This window comes from Furipterus horrens, unplaced genomic scaffold (genome assembly GCF_987537825.1).
Source record: "Furipterus horrens unplaced genomic scaffold, mFurHor1.1.pri manual_scaffold_7, whole genome shotgun sequence".
NCBI classification, from domain to species: Eukaryota; Metazoa; Chordata; class Mammalia; order Chiroptera; family Furipteridae; genus Furipterus; species Furipterus horrens.
Window position 1 is genome coordinate 8,491,470 of NW_028327177.1, and position 15,961 is coordinate 8,507,430.

A 15,961-nucleotide genomic window follows, 5' to 3' on the forward strand; every position below is an offset into this window, starting at 1 on the left:
AGAGGATGCCAGCTTTATTAAAATTGTGTAATTGAATCTGAAATTAGAATCGTGCTACCTTTTTTACATAATTCAACACAAATTTGTTTTTCTTTAACAATAAACCCTAGTGATTCTAGAGCTAAAATCTCGGTATGCCTTACTTATATAAATTATCTTAGAATCAAGAATACTGCAAACTGATGGAAAGGCAGTGTTTGATGGAGTGTTTTTTTTTTTTTAATCCGGAATTCCTTCAGTGAAAGAACTCAAATATCAAAACATTAAAAATCAAAGCCCACTTAGAAGGGACTTGGCATTTGAAATCCTGCTCTCCTATCCTGGAAAGCATTCTGGAACAAAGTGTTTGTTATCTGAAATGGTGAACATGTGTGTGCTCGCGCATGTGTGTGTGCACGTGTGTCCATGTGTTTGTATGTGAGATGCATGTTTGTGGCAAAACTGGAGGGGAGAGCAAAATGGAGTTGTTTTAGAAGCTTGAAGCCAAAAGAGGCTTCTACCAAGATCCCCAAAGAAACATATGAAGAAGGGTCCCCAACACAGGGGACATGTGTGAAGTCACACGTGTCTCATGATGGGCTTTGTAGGCAGGCACTCCTGAGCTCCTGCCAATATCACTTACAAGTCACAATGACTGAGAAAAAGTATTCCATTGCCCCAAAACATGGCTTCTTTACTGGTAAAATTGGAAGAATAATACCCATATTACCGAGTAATCATGAGATTTAACTGAGATGATACACGTAAAATTTTTTGCATGATTCCTGGGATCTAAGTGCTTTATACATGCAGGCTAATGTTATTGGAGAGTAAACAGAGACATGTGCATGCAAACGCAAACTAAATCCATCCTTTGCACTGTGTTTTACGTGTCACTCAGTGCATATGGGACATCAGCCTACACTAAAAGGCTCGGATAGCAACCATATAATGTCACTGTGAGGTTTAAATAAAATTACAAACACAAACACAATTACATATAATTGTCTGGCACATGGTAAGCATTTGGCAATTCATAGCTCTTATTTTTATTAAAAAATTTCTCTCGCCTATGTTTGTACTTAAGATTAATCATCATGCTTGAAAATGGTCTTGTTATAAATATTCAAGTCACAAAAAGGAAAATAATACATGGATAATTAACCAGAAAATAGTTCCAACAAAAAATAAATTAAAACAATGATACCATTTTTTACATAATGCTGATTATTATTTTTCCTTTAAATGACAAGCCCTAGTTATGCTAAGGATTCATTCAAATAAACATGGATACATTTTACTGTTGGGGATGTAGATGCCATGACCCTTTTGGAAGGCACTGAACAGTATGCAATAAGAAACTTCAAGTGTTCAAACTTCTATCTAATAACTCTATTTTTTTTTCTATGAACACTTACGTTGTTGTCTTTTTTTAATACATATTTTATTATTTTCTTGTTCAATTACAGTTGTCCCAAGTTTTCCCTCATTGCCCTCCCCTGCCTAGCCCAGCCCCCTGGATCCCACAGTCAACCCCCACCCAGTTGTCCGTGTCCGTGGGTCATTTATACTTGTTTCTTGACTAGACCCTCCCTCTTCTTTCCCCATTCTGCCCCTCCCCCTTCCCCTCTGGTCGCTGTCAGTCTGTTCTGTGTTTCCATGTCTCTGGTTCTATTTTGCTCTTGCCCATTTGTTTGTTTTGTTCAGTAGGTTCCTCTTATAGGTGAGATCATATGGTATTTGTCTTTCATCACCTTCTATTTCTTAACATGTGGCGTACCGGGGAATTTAAATGCCTTTTAGAAATGATGAGAATTCTTGCCACCCATACACAATGTGTTAACATATAACTTATGGAAATAATTTAAAATACAGGGACAACTACAAATGTGCTTTCATGTAGTAATTTTCCCAATAGCAAAAAGTGAGAAGCAACCTAAATAATTAAAAGAGGAGAAATGATTGCTTATGTAACTTGCACTTTGGCCTCTTTACTCAATGAAATATTATGCAGCTATTAAAAATAATGCCAATAAAGAGTTTAAAATAACATTAAAAGCTTACACTGTCATGGTAAGGATAAAAGTAGTATTATAAAATTGTTTAAATAGCAGGTTCACAGTATATAAAACAACTTATTAAAAACTAAAAGAAAATACACTGATTTAATAGTGATTATCTGAGGATGCTAGTAATTTTCTCCATTTTATTCTGTATTGTAATTCTTTCCTCTAATAAGCATGTGCACTTTTTCATGATGGTGATAAAAGTCCAATTACATTCCTTTTAAAAATTCCAGCACCAAAATTTTCTAGGACTGGGGTCAGCTAAGTATAGCCCATAGGGCAAATCCAACCTGGCACCTGCTTTTGTAAATAAGTATTGGAGCGCACCTACACTAATTCACTTGTGTATTGTTTATGGCTGCTTTTGCACCAAAATGGCACAGTTGAGTAGTTGCAATAGAGACTGTATGGACCACAAAACCCAAACTAGTACTCTCTGATTTTCATCAGAAACAAATCTGCCCACTTCTGATTTAAAACACTGCTCACAGAAGACTTGACACAGCCCAATAGCTTGAAAGTATTGATAGATGCTATTCAACCCAGAGAAACATTTCAACAGTTCAGTAGGAAGTGTCTGTCCAAGGATACAATATTTGATCATTTTAAGGTTGGTGATTTTCCTTCCCAGTTTTATAACTTCTACAGAGATACCTATATAATTCTCCATTTCGAACAGTCTGTTCACAATAACTACTCTTAGTCCATTTAGCCTGGCAACACGCAGATAGTTCAAAAGGAGCAGGCAAGAGTGAGAACGATAAGGAGCAGAGCTGTCACTGAACAATAAGGATGGTTCCGGATATGGGATGGCTTTCAATCTGAAACTGAACACTGAGAGGGCATATTATGGAGAGACAACCAGCAGGGCTGGATAACGGCCGAGCTCTTTCCGTCTTGCATTCTGGGAAGAGTGTTGAAAACATGGGTCATGTGAAGAGATGTCAGTCAAATGAAGGAACCATCAATGACCAGTTGTGACACCCAAGTCATTTAACTGGTGATATCTGCACACCCTGATTCTGCATCATCCACTTACATACTAACAGACACAGGGAACTCCGTTTTGAAGATCTCATTCTATAGCTGCCTCTTGTTTATAAATACCAAAGAGCTTACCCTATATATTTTATACCCCTTAACCCTTGGCATGATCTTGGGAAATTCCAATAGACTTCTGTTCCCACTTGCAATGATTAAAGGCCATTTTAAGCTCTAGCATCATCTCCTTCAACCTGTGGGCACTTTCTGGGACTTGGAGGTATGTGAAAAGAAGGACACAAATGTTGCTACATTGTTGGCGCCTTTGCATCTTTGGCAACACCTGCTGTATTTCATGCCTTATCCTAGAAAGGAATCCAAGTGCTGGTTTACTGCAGAGCCTATGTGAGCTGTTTAGGCCTTGTGAGGGCCTCCACAATTGCCTAATGTGAATCACAGCAGTCAATCTCTTAAAGCCCGCAGGTCCCCTATTGGCTGTACATTTTATAGCCTCTGATGATGTAGTCTCTGGCCCCAGTCCATATCCTAGGAGGCTCTTTATACTCAAGACACTCCCTTCTTGGTTCTTCTTTGACCTGTGGGAAATCATACATCATTCCCCCACCTCTTCTCACCTGCAGCCTACACAGTCTGAGTAAACTCCCTAAGCAGGCGCTCAAATCCATGTGTGGCTCCCTTAGACCCACTCCCTTCTCTTGGCTTCAGAAAGTATAGGAAGACTTTACTGCACATTCTACTAGTCTGGCAACTCACAATTCTGACAAATTTCCAACTCCTTTGACCTCTTATTCAAAGTATCTTCTTATATTGATTCATGTGGGAAGCAGGTGAGGGCCTGGAGTGAGGGTTGGAAACAGTATAAGAGCCTCTTAATCAATCCCCCAAAGGAGGTTTCTAGCTGTGATTATTTGTAGCTTCACATAGATGCTTTGGGTTCCTGAAGATTTCTGATACCTTTAGTTCCTAGTCATAATTTTGGGGCAACAGGCAAAGCCCCATTCAATGATCTGTTACGCCGTTATTGCCTGGTCTGATCATGATTACCTGAAGCATGTTCTCAGGGGTCCGGTCCTGGGAAATGCTTCACCCAGAATCTCCTTCATGGAAAATCACTATGAACATAAAAAGGCTTTGACAAATCCTGCAGTATGGATTTATTTAAATGAGCGCTACTGCTGTGGCCTGCTCGAGAGTGTCTAAAATATTCTCCTTCATGTATCATGCTCATCCATTCATCCATTTACCCATTCAATCATCAAACATTTATGGTGGGCCCACTCTTCAACAGGTCAGCATTAACTATGTCTCTTGGAATAGCTATCTACGATCTTCACAATAGACTTTTGAGAGAGAGTAGCAGATAACTTCCTATCCTTCTGCTGCAGATGAGGGATCTGAAGATCTGAAATTTTGATCACTTTCTTTCCAAGGGTATACAGTTTTTACAAGGAGGGGGTGGGGATAGGAAGGGAGAAGAAGGAGATGTGACTTAGCTAGTGTATGGTGGTATCCTAGGTTTTAGCACACTACGACCTAAGTTTAGAAACAAAGCACATGTACAAGGAAAGGAAGTGTGAGGATAAATTCTAGCTTTTCATATAAATCTAGCATTACAATTGAATGTCAGCACCACATTAGATTTTCAAACATAATTTTGAGGTGTCATTTTTTATGTTGTAAGTGACATGACTGAGCAAACACAAATTGAGCCTCACTTTAACATGTTTCAATTCTTCTTTTTTAAAAATGTTTGATTGTGTGGTTTTAAATACTAAAAGGCTCTCTTTAGACTGTGGTTAAACTCACAAACAAGCAAATAAATGACAAAGAGTGGACTTGTTCAACTTGGCCAAGCAATAATAGGCCGTCTCTGAGCCACGGAGGTCTAGTGGGTGTAAGTTATTCTGGATTTGATGAGAACCTTTGTGAAAGCATCTACCAGCCATAGGAGAATTCCAGAAAATGTCCGTATTTGGAAGTGTAAATGTTGGAACTCAGCAACAGTTGAGGATGTCTGAAACTGGAAAATAAAGTTTCACACTGTACTAAATATAACTTCCTGCCAGGCAGGTAGGGGTTGCTTGCCAAATTTTGATGGCTGTCAAGATCCAAAAGTCATGAAGAAGGCCAACATTTAGACAACCATAATTGCTTTCAAGATGGGTAAATTTGTCCTGTTTAAGAGGAGACAAGGCTTGAAAGAATTAATTAATTACCTCTCACTCCAAAGCTTTCTAAACTTTAAATAGAGGAAGCTCATCCTTTACTTTAGTATAAATAGAATCTAAACCAAGATAATAAAATTGCCTCTCAGGCTGACAGCATATGTTTCCATGAAAAAAAGAACTTGGAGTATCTATTGACAAAATAACTTAGAAAGAGGTCAACAGAAACAGCCAGAGGAAAGCCAATTGCAGCAGGGTTGACCAAACAACGCCTAAGAGAAGTTTCTATCAGCTAGTAAAACCTCTCTGAGAACAGGCAAGGGGTCTTTTTCCTGACTATATTCCTAGCACCCAACAGTTCCTTCCTCTTAAATAAAGGAACTCTCAAATTCGTACCTGCTGGAGACCATGAAGAGCTAATTACTGACCCAGAACCAAAATGGTTGGCATGACTGAGACAGTCACGTCATCGGGGTAGATGTGCAGCACTGACTATGAGGTCCCAGGATTCTGCATTTCTACAGAAACGGAGTTTGGTGCTCTGCAGAAGGAAGGCAGGCAGGGTTTTGCAGAGGTCGGCAAAGCTGAGCCTTGGCAAAGCTGTGAGGTACGGCGTTCATTTTGTCTACATTTTTTTAAGACGGCATGACATCCCCAAGTTCCTAGCTTTTTGGCATGATGTCCTTCTACAGCTCAAGGACTGTGACATGCACCACCTCTCTGTCTCCTGGGAAAGTCCTGCTTCTCATTCCTGTAGAGCCCTGCTAACTTGTGGCTTCCAATGCAGGGGTGGCATAGAACTAGAAGAGATAGTTGATGTGCTAGATGACAGTATTAGGATAATAAAGGTAACCAGACAAGGCAGGTTGAAATACATTACATGAAATGGATAATACCCTACATTTTGATTTTTTAAAAAATTATGATTTGCTCTCAATGTAGAAGACCAGGGAGGTAGGCTGAAACAAAGTCTCTATGAAGGAGCGGTAAGGTGGATATTTTACCACAAGTTGAAACTGAGCCTGGAATGTAATATAACTTCGTAGAGACAGGCAGGAGGAGAAGGAGTGGCTCTGGAAGAAATACTTGGGACAGTCAGAGAAATTTAATGGTCGTGAGTAAGAATGTCCCAAAGAAACCTGCTAGGCCCCTTCCTGCGCCATTTACTATCTCCAAGCCTCAGGGTTTCTGTCTATATAATAGAAATAATAAAACCAATGGTGGATGCCTTGTTCCAAGTGTTATCATAAGGTTGAAACGACAGTGAAGTTACAGGTTGTTCTGATGATTAGTGTCATTTTTCACAGGAACAAACTCAAAGTTTGAGACCTACTGGAACAAGTTGAAAAGTACCAGACGAATGTAAATCAATACCGGCATTCCAGTCTCATAAAAGAACTTGGTAGCATATGTAAATAATAATGTAAATGTACATAATGAAGTGTAAAATACACATCAAGCCAACCTTTTTTATTAAATGGGATGTAACCTGGAAAACAACACACTTTGGATAGGTCCCTGTCTCTCCGACTTTGTTTTCAGCCATTCTTACCTAAACTGAGTTTCAACAACCACAAAGCCTTTTGCCTTTAGGCCATTCCATCACGGCACCCCTCTGCCTGGAATGTTCTTTTTCTACCCTTTTGCCTGTTTACCTCTTCAAACTCCCTACCACCAAAGAAAAACTGTATGTATTGATTTACTTTGTCATCAACCACTGGCTCTATATTTTAGATATAGAGAATCTGAAATAAGTTTTGATCATTGGTTTTAGTTCCTTTGCTGCAGAAATACTACAAAACACAGTTTCAGGGTCTTAAACAATTAAGATACAACTTCCCACCAGTGTGTGGGGGCCGCGGGGAAACTGACCATTTCCTGCATGTGAAATGGCATATTATTTCAGGGGGAGCCCCAAGAGAACATCTTAAGAGCACCTTTCAGCCAGAGAATTTGAAAGCGCTTTAGGAACATGAATAAACTTATTCTTATTCATGAAACACACACATCTATTGATGCTGATAATAAAATCTTTTCTTCAGCATTGCTGTGGAGCCACACTTGCTTGTGCATTTTCTCACTGGAATCTAGTCTCCCTTGTGGTCTCCAGTTCTGGACTGTAACTCAGTAACTCTACCCGTCGGAGTGTGCTTTGGCTGCCTTCATGAACAGCGATTTCTCTGTTCAAATCAAGGCAGCATAATGAAACATTGTCTGCTACAATACCAAACATGTGAGGTTTCCGCTAAACTAATTGGTAGGGAAAACAGTTTGCCTTCATCAAGTGGCAGGGCCTGAAGTCAAAAATGGAAGTGGAAATGGAAATGGGGTGGGCAAGGACGGGGAAGGCAGGCAGATCATCTAAATGGGCCTGGAAGAAAAGTGGCTGCAGACTGAAAAACTCTAGCTGGGGGCTGAAATGAAGATCGTGTTTTTGTTGGTTCCACTGTCTAGGAAGGAGAAGCAAATTAGGGCTGAAGAGACTTGAAGTCTAGACAAGACTCTTCTACTAACTAACCTTGATTCAGTTTACTCTTTTGTCAAATTAGAATAATCGTCGTGGACAGAAAGAACTCTTAAACATATAGTCTGCATAAAGCTCAGGTGAGGAACTAAATAGGTATTAAAATATAACAAACTTATAAAGCGGTGCTTTTCAGTGAGATGGGAATTAGGATAAAACTGAATTTATATCAGAAGCCTTTTGCTGAAACATGTGCCCCGTTTCTTCTTTCAGATACCCCCTACTTTGGTATTAAATTTTTAATTCTTTACTTAAAACATTATATACCAACAAAACAAGAAAACAATATCATCATCAACAACACCATCACAAAAGAAAACATTCATTGGGTGTGTTCTATGCAACTTGCACTGTGCTAAGTCATTTAAATATATTACATTATTTAACTCTCACCACGACATTATGGGCTGTTTGGTATCTCTAATGAAGAAGCCGAGCAAATTGGAAAGTGTGTTTAACAAAGCCCCCCAGTAACAAAATCACTCTGTATACTTCAGAAATTGGGGGGAAATAGCCTCATTCTTCATTTGGGAATTTCATACCAGGGACACTATTCCAAGGGTAAAGCTCAGTGCCTGGCCCCCCTTCCATTCCCCATCTCCTTCTGTTAATTAAAGAATACTGGGAAGTTTGCTTTACCATAACCTCTTCTTAAGAATAGGTCTAGTTTCAGGTAATTGCAGCATACAGAGAACTTAAACTATTGTTTAAAAGATATTGAAGCAGTTTACTGGACTAGAAACCTGTAGACCCAATGTTGGCAACCCTCATCGACAGACTATGTGACCTTCAGTGGGTCACTTCATCTCCCTGAGCTTCGGAAGGTCTCCTCTTCTGTAACATAAGATGGCTCAGCTGGAGGGTCTCTATGCTTTTATTTTTCCCTACATTTAACATTCTCTGTTGAGGAATTTTACTACTTGATCTAGATGTCAGGAACTATTCTGTCCCTGTTAAAAGACAGCAGTGGTAGTAGGATGTGGACTGCTGTTAGCAAAGAAGTTTCCAAGCACCCTCGTGATCTTACCAGGTCAGTGGTTTTCAGGTCTGCGTATGTGCCAGTTGATCATAATAAAGCAATTAAATAATGAATGACAGAATGACTCAATAAAAAAAATACAAGATAAAAGAATACTATAAGTTCCAGCACTAGCAAATCTCTAAGTCAAAGATAGTACCGTGATTAAGAGAATAGACTTTGAAGATATTATTGCATTTTATAATTACATAATTATTTATATGATTACTTAACATTGTCTTCCTCTCTAAACTATCAGCTCCACATAGCTATGAACTATAACTGTTTTCTGTCTATAATGTCCAATGCCAAAGTGCTGAGTAAATGAATAATGGGTTCAAACTTCAGCCTTCCTTCTTAATAGCTTTTAAGGAACTCGACTAGCCATTAAACTTCTGCTATTGTGAAATTCACCTGTAAAATTAAGATAACACTAGTGTCTGTCTAACTCTTTGGAATTTTTCAGAAGAAAAAAAATACACCTAGTTATTATAAAATGGTGAGCAAAATAAGAATAATACATTTGACAAATTCTCTGCGCTGACTGTGTGAAACAGACAGTGGGCCACGGTTAGTGAGTCTGGAACAGAGAACCCCGCTTAAGCCTCAAGCCAAAATAGGTTCCCATCCTGTCCTCCAAGATCTGAATGAACTCAACATCAGCAAAGTCAGTAATCCACAGCTGGTCTCTCTTACCGTGAGAAGAAACTCATGACGTGCAGTTGGGGAAACCTTGCGCGTGCCAGGAGCTGGCTGGACCTGAAAGAGAGTACAGAATGAAGGTGGCCTCCATGTGCCCAGGTCCCCATCGGTCTCTCCAATGCCAAACAGTTTACACATTCTGCCTCAAAGAACAGTGCTCAGGCGGGGAACAGGTAAACAAGGACTTTAGAGTCTTCCTAAGATTTCCAAGAAGATAGACGTCCTTATTTAAATGGCCTGCTCAGAAACACCGGAAGAGGGAAAATGCGATCCCTCACAAACCGGGATGCAAGTTGCGCAGGGTTTGTCATGACATTTACATGTGAAGGAGGGTAGAAGTTCTTTTAACTGACCCCGGTATTAGTCCCCACTCCCTGAACCATTCTGATGAACTTCTATAATAATCTGGTGCTGGTTTCTACAACAGTAGACCAATGCCAGGCATTTCTGTTTTTAGCTATTAAGGTTTATATGTGCCAAGAATCCATTGTACTGACTTCCAGAGCTGGTTATACTGGTGAAATTAATTGATTAATAAAAGGCTGTTAAACTCATCTTGAAGAGAGAAAGGGTTTTATTTCTATGAAAATAAATGTATATTTTAGAAGAGATGATAAAAGCAAGCTTTTATAGTGGTATGTGCAATGCCCTTGTAAAAGATTGGGCAAAACTTAAAAATCTAGAGAAAATTTGCCTACAGATGGCTGTTCCTGTTCTTTACATTTTTCTTCAATCAAAGGGAACAAAAACAAAAGGCACAGGTAAACATATTCATGTATTGTGGCTGTAGTTAATGAAACAAAGATGATATGGAAGTCTATTTTATGGACTCAGATCTGAAGGCAAGGCCTTCGCCCTTCATTGGAAGACTGGTGAAAGCAATGTTGGCCTATATGTTTAAAGTTAATTAAGATATATGTTTATTTTTTTAATGAGCTATTGAAGAAGACTTCCAATAAATGATGTGAATCAATTAAAAAGTGAAATTGCAAATATTGCAGAAGTTTCAGGAAAGTGACTTGCTTGAATCACATTGAAAGACATTTACAAAGACCTGGCTTAGATACGTTAATATCTGAACAAGAGAAAATTAACCAAGATCATGAAACCACAAATTTAAGAGTGGTGGATTTTAATCTCCAGGAATTCAGATAAATTCTTAGGAAAATCCATGACCCCTGGAATATTTTTGCAAAAATGAATCTCTTTATACTGGAAAAATTATGATTGTTTTAGATAAAAGGACTTTTACTTTATTTTTAGCACATTGCTCTGTGGATATCAAGATGTCAATAATGATAGGTATTTATATATGAATATGTTACTATTAGAAATAGTACTTGCTGTACTTAACTTTGCCCTTTCCGTAAATGCAGATATTAAGGAGCCAGTTTGCTATCAGGACTTTCCGTTACAAGCGTTACTCCTATAAAACCAGCACAGGTTATGAATGCCTGCCCAGAAAAAAAAAGTTCCCTTCTAAATGTACGTTTGCAGATGAAATGATCACCCAACTCTACCTAATCTTCCCCCAAGTATCCATGTGTCCAGCAATGAACATTAGTAATTGACCTGATAGCTCATCCCTTAAACTGAGGTGCATCATACATTCCACTAAATTCCATAAATATTTGATGGGACTCCTTCATTCAGTTATTTGCTAGGCTTTTGTGATTTAAAAAGAAAATGAGAAAGATAGAGGAAGGAAGGGAGGGAGGAAAGAGAAAATAAAGCTTCTACCTTCTGGAGCTCATAATTGAGCTAAGTACATTGGCAAAGAAATGTAACATCTCTAATCTAGGGTTTTACAGAAGAAGCAAAGTGAAGAATAAACAGAGAAAGCTCCCTGTGATCATGAGTCTGTCTGGATGTTTGGGAAGAGGGGTAGGGTAGTTTGGAGAAGGGCCAACATGATTTCAGAAAGAGGCTTTGCTTGTTTATGTAGGGCCCGTAAGTAGAATTTTGACTGATTAAAGTTAATGAGGAGAAACATTCCATACCAAGAAGAACTGGGAGAGAAGGGGGATACGTGGAGAATGGTTATTGGTTTGGTGTGACTGAACGGAAAGCTGTGTGCTCTTCAAGTGAGGGGAGAGAGCAGAAAACAAATCTAGCAAAATATAGTATATTTAGTGTAGTGTAGATGTTGGAATATTCTTCATCAATTTCTCACTGAAGAATTTGGTTTATCACCACAAGCTGCTGGTCCCCAGAGTGCACCCCTAGACCACCAAAATCAACATCACCTGGGAACTAAGACATGCAAATTACTAGATCCTGCCTGAGACCCACTGAATCGAACACTATGAGGGTGAGTCACAGCAACCCATGTTTTAAGGCTTTATCCAGCTGGTTCTGATGTCTGTTTGAAAACTATTGCTACAGATAAAAGAATTTTCCATAAAATATTAAATAAGAAAACAACACTGTCAGGTTTTGTTTTCAAATAATTGTTTTTGTCCCTGGTAAAGAATGAATGGAAAGCAGTGACCCTGGAGACCCTTTGGGGGCTGTTGTGAAAGGGAGAGAGAAATAAGAAGGGTCTGAGCAACCAGAGTGGAGGAAGAGAGGGAAAGGGTTAATGCTATGTTGTAATCAAACCCATGAAACTTCACTGCTGAATGCAAGTGGCAAAGTGGGGTGGTACAGAAGATGAGAGAGTGCAAGTTGAATATTTTTCCCTAGTCTGAAGGATTACCTTGAGGATGGTACCTTTTCAGGCGCTTCAAATAAATGAAGAGAAGCTTCCTCCACTGGGCAATTATGGAGCTTCTGAGCAAGCTCATTAGGACACATGCCATGACTGCAAATTTACCTCCCATACTCACTCACTCCTTCATTCATACAAGTAACACTCATTCTGTGTCTCTCAGGTGTCAGGCGCTTTGACGGTCAGAAGAGACAGAGAGATGACTCAGAGGCTGTCCCTTCCCTCAAGTAGCTTTTGAGCTAGCTGGAGAAGGTCATGTGTAAGAAAGACACAGACATATGGCACAGAGGGGCCAATCTACGTGGGGACGACTTCCTTTTGGACTGAATGTGGTCATGCTCATACTTTTGTCCCTTGCTGTCTATCCAACTCCACCTCTCAGTTAACCCCTGTCAGGTTCTCAGAAGGAAGGTCATGCCTCCTGGGAGTTGGCCAGGTGGGCAATCAGGCACTCAGATTTCTCACTTTTCACAAGACCAACAGTGGTATCTTCTATCCATCAGATTGCATGAGCCTGCATCCCAGAAACTGGCTTTGTATTTTCACTACAGTAAGTTCTCCTTTACCCTTTAAGGAAATGAAGCAGTAAAAAGGTGGAATGAAAATTGCTGAGGCTCACAGATGAAATCTTGGACAAAATGCAAATTCTCATATAAATGCCTGGAGTTTATGTATGAGCAAACAAATGGAAAATCCATTATAACACCAAAAAATAAACCTGTGTTTCCAGTGATTTGCAAATCCTAAGGAGAGCTTTAGTAAAATACTCTATGCACTTTAGAATATTATTCATTCATTAAAAATGTTGATATAAGCATGAAAAGATGACCATGATAATCTGTAAAGTGTGGAAACATTAGATTACAAGGGAGACACCATAGTGTTATCCTAAACTCTATAAATAATATACAAGGTCTCTCCAGAAGGTATCCAGCCATATAGTGAAAAATAGAAACAACTATTGTAGAAGATGCAAGATACAAGAAACATTGTACACAGGACAATGATGCCTCAGTTCCCTTCTAAGTAGGCACCTTGGGACCTCACACAGCTCTCCCAATCACCATCAGTGCCCCACCATATTTTCCTGAATTTTAATGATGGTACGAAATCTCTTCCTTTACAAAGATGATTTTAGTTTGGGGAAAAGGCAGAAGTCACAGGGCACTAAATCTGGGCTATAGGGGGGCTGAGTCACCAGGGTGATTTGATGTTTCATCAAGAAACTCTGCATGAGATGTGATGCATGAGCAGAGGCACTGTTGTGATGATACTGCCAATCACCAGTTGCCCATAGCTGCGGCCTTCTGAATTATATGAATAGTTTTCATGGAGGAATGCCCAAGCTTAATGCACAATTTGATACAGATCCAGTGCTGTACTCACTCAGTCATTTTGAATGTGACAAGCCACACAGTACACATCCTCACTCAATGGCATCTACCACCGCCACTGACTAGTACAGTGAAGTTGTCATTGTTCACACATGTGCATTCCAGTCCACTCTCCTTGGCTGCCGGGTTACGTCAATGTCACACAAACCATTCTCATTATATAAACAATGGCTGGACTTTTTCCAGACAGACCTTATATATTAACACTAATATATATTTAGTAACCAGAGAAGGAAAACTCTGACTCCAAAAAACCTCCGCTGCCTTGCGGCATACCTCTTCAGGGGAAAGGCTAAGGGAGTAAACCCCGACAGAAAATCCGGAGCCGGAGTCCCTAAGGCGGTTTGACGTTGTAGTCAACACCGGCAACTCCTGCGGCGCACCTGAAGCCAAGCTGTATTGACTCCGTCTTTCCCTTGGACCCTTCAGCTGCGAAGAGAGGGGGGGTCTGCTGCATGGGCAACAGCAGACCCTCCATATCACCCCGCCCAGGCTCTGTAGCTTCAGCTTCACTGGAGAGGACACTCCAGCGTCATCGCAAGATGTCGATTCAACACAGGAGGAGACAGATACCGTGTCACTCCCGAGTCGGACTGCACAGCCATTCTCGGCGGTGCAGATAGACTCTTAAGAAGCTACACCATCGTCTCTCGAGACGGACGGCTGCCGCCGCCGCCGACGATATTTAGTAACAATATTACTTTTAGGTGGTGGGTTACTGAAGATTAACTTTCTTCTTTATAATTGTCTGTATTGATTGATTTTAATTACACTATATATGCAATATCATTACAATCAAAAGAAGTGATCAAGCCATTGATACTTTGAAAATAAAGCATATCAATACCTTCTAAACATATACTAAAAAGAAATAGTATAATAATACTTAAAGGATCAGTATCAAAAGTAGAAAAAATCATTCTCCTTTATGCAACATTATCATGTGAACTCGGTTGACTCCCATATTAACAGTATTTAGTATGTAATATTATTAATAACAGAAAAATTTCTACCTCGATGGAAAACAACGCAATATGTACAGCACATTAGTCCAAGTTATCTAATTCTGCATTTATGGAAGCTATTTTACAATTCTATATATTTTAGATAACTGATAGCAATGCAAAGTTATTCTTGCCCATAGACATGCAAATTTGGTCAATTATATCCAGTGAAAGTTGAATAGATTTCCCTCCCCCACTGTAGAGAAGACTAATTTTCCCTCCATTTGCACATTCATTTTAACAACTGATCTATAAATGTTTCTATTCTTGAAATCTCCTTTGAACTGACTATTAACACCTCACTAATTCCCTAATTAATGAGTTAAATAAGATCTTTAATATGGATTTATTTTTATATCTGTATGAGAAACATCTTTTTTTAAAAAATATTACCTTTTAACAGTTATCATAATGTTAGTTAATATTTACTAAGGACTTTCTGCGTGCCTAGCCCTATTCCAAGTCATTTTTATGACTTGTTAATTTCATCTTCACTATTCCTGTGAGGAGCTAATGTTGACTCCACCTTCCAGATGGGTCCTCAGTGTTCCCTAGAAGAGAAGGAATTTATTCAAAAGGAAATGGGGGGGGTGTATGGTGGAGCAGAATTCAAATTCAAGTTGAGTCCAGATGTGTTTAACCAACCGGCATCATCCCAGAACTGAACCTCAGCAAGGTTGAAATACCTCACTGAACACCCACTGTGAGTCAGACACTAGGCTGAGTTTTGGAAACACAGAAATGAAAATGTAGACAAAATCCCTGATTTTTGTGCATTCTCGAATTTTGTAATAATTGACTCGAAGTATGTTGCTGATATAGCCAGACAACCTATTTCCTTTCCAAGTTTATTTTCCTCAGGCTTCTTTTCCTTCCCACTTCTGGTCAACAGGGAACACTCAGTGGACTGGAATCACAACTGCTAGTAAAACCACCTTGATGTCCTCTTGCATCCTTTTGTCGCTTGGTGAAGAATGAATTGAAATAAATCCAGAAAAGGAGATGAGTAATAAGTGCTTTGCAAACCTCCAAGAAAAGTCTCCTCCACAGCCTCCCATTGAAAAGGCTAGGTTTTCCTGGCTTCCTTTCCTGGTGAATCTCTGAGGGACCTTGACCTTCAAACCTCCATTCAGTCTTCAGAGCCCTTCCGCAGTCTTCTCTGTGTTCCTCCCCCCGCCCCAACTTTATGAATTAAATTCTCTTTTCTCACTCTAGCAACTCTTGTCCCTTGGTTATTTCTGAAGGTGAGGCACCCCAGGGAGACACACCATGGCTTAGTCATCTCTGTGCCCCTAACAGATGGTATGTTAAGGGGTAGCAGTAGGGCGAGGCAGTGATAGGCTGGTGAACAATCCTTTCTATACAATTTATGCAGAACAACTTTTCCTCCTGCCAAC

General features: G+C 39.6%; 1 long non-coding RNA gene across 1 annotated transcript in view; it reads right to left on the reverse strand.

Moving 5' to 3' along the window:
- Positions 1-15,961, reverse strand: part of LOC150003985 (uncharacterized) — a 389,637-nt gene that overhangs the window by 295,716 nt on the left and 77,960 nt on the right. The window contains exon 2 of the long non-coding RNA XR_016512253.1: positions 9,451-9,513. This is a non-coding gene — a long non-coding RNA (uncharacterized LOC150003985). The remainder of the gene's footprint in view (positions 1-9,450; positions 9,514-15,961) is intronic.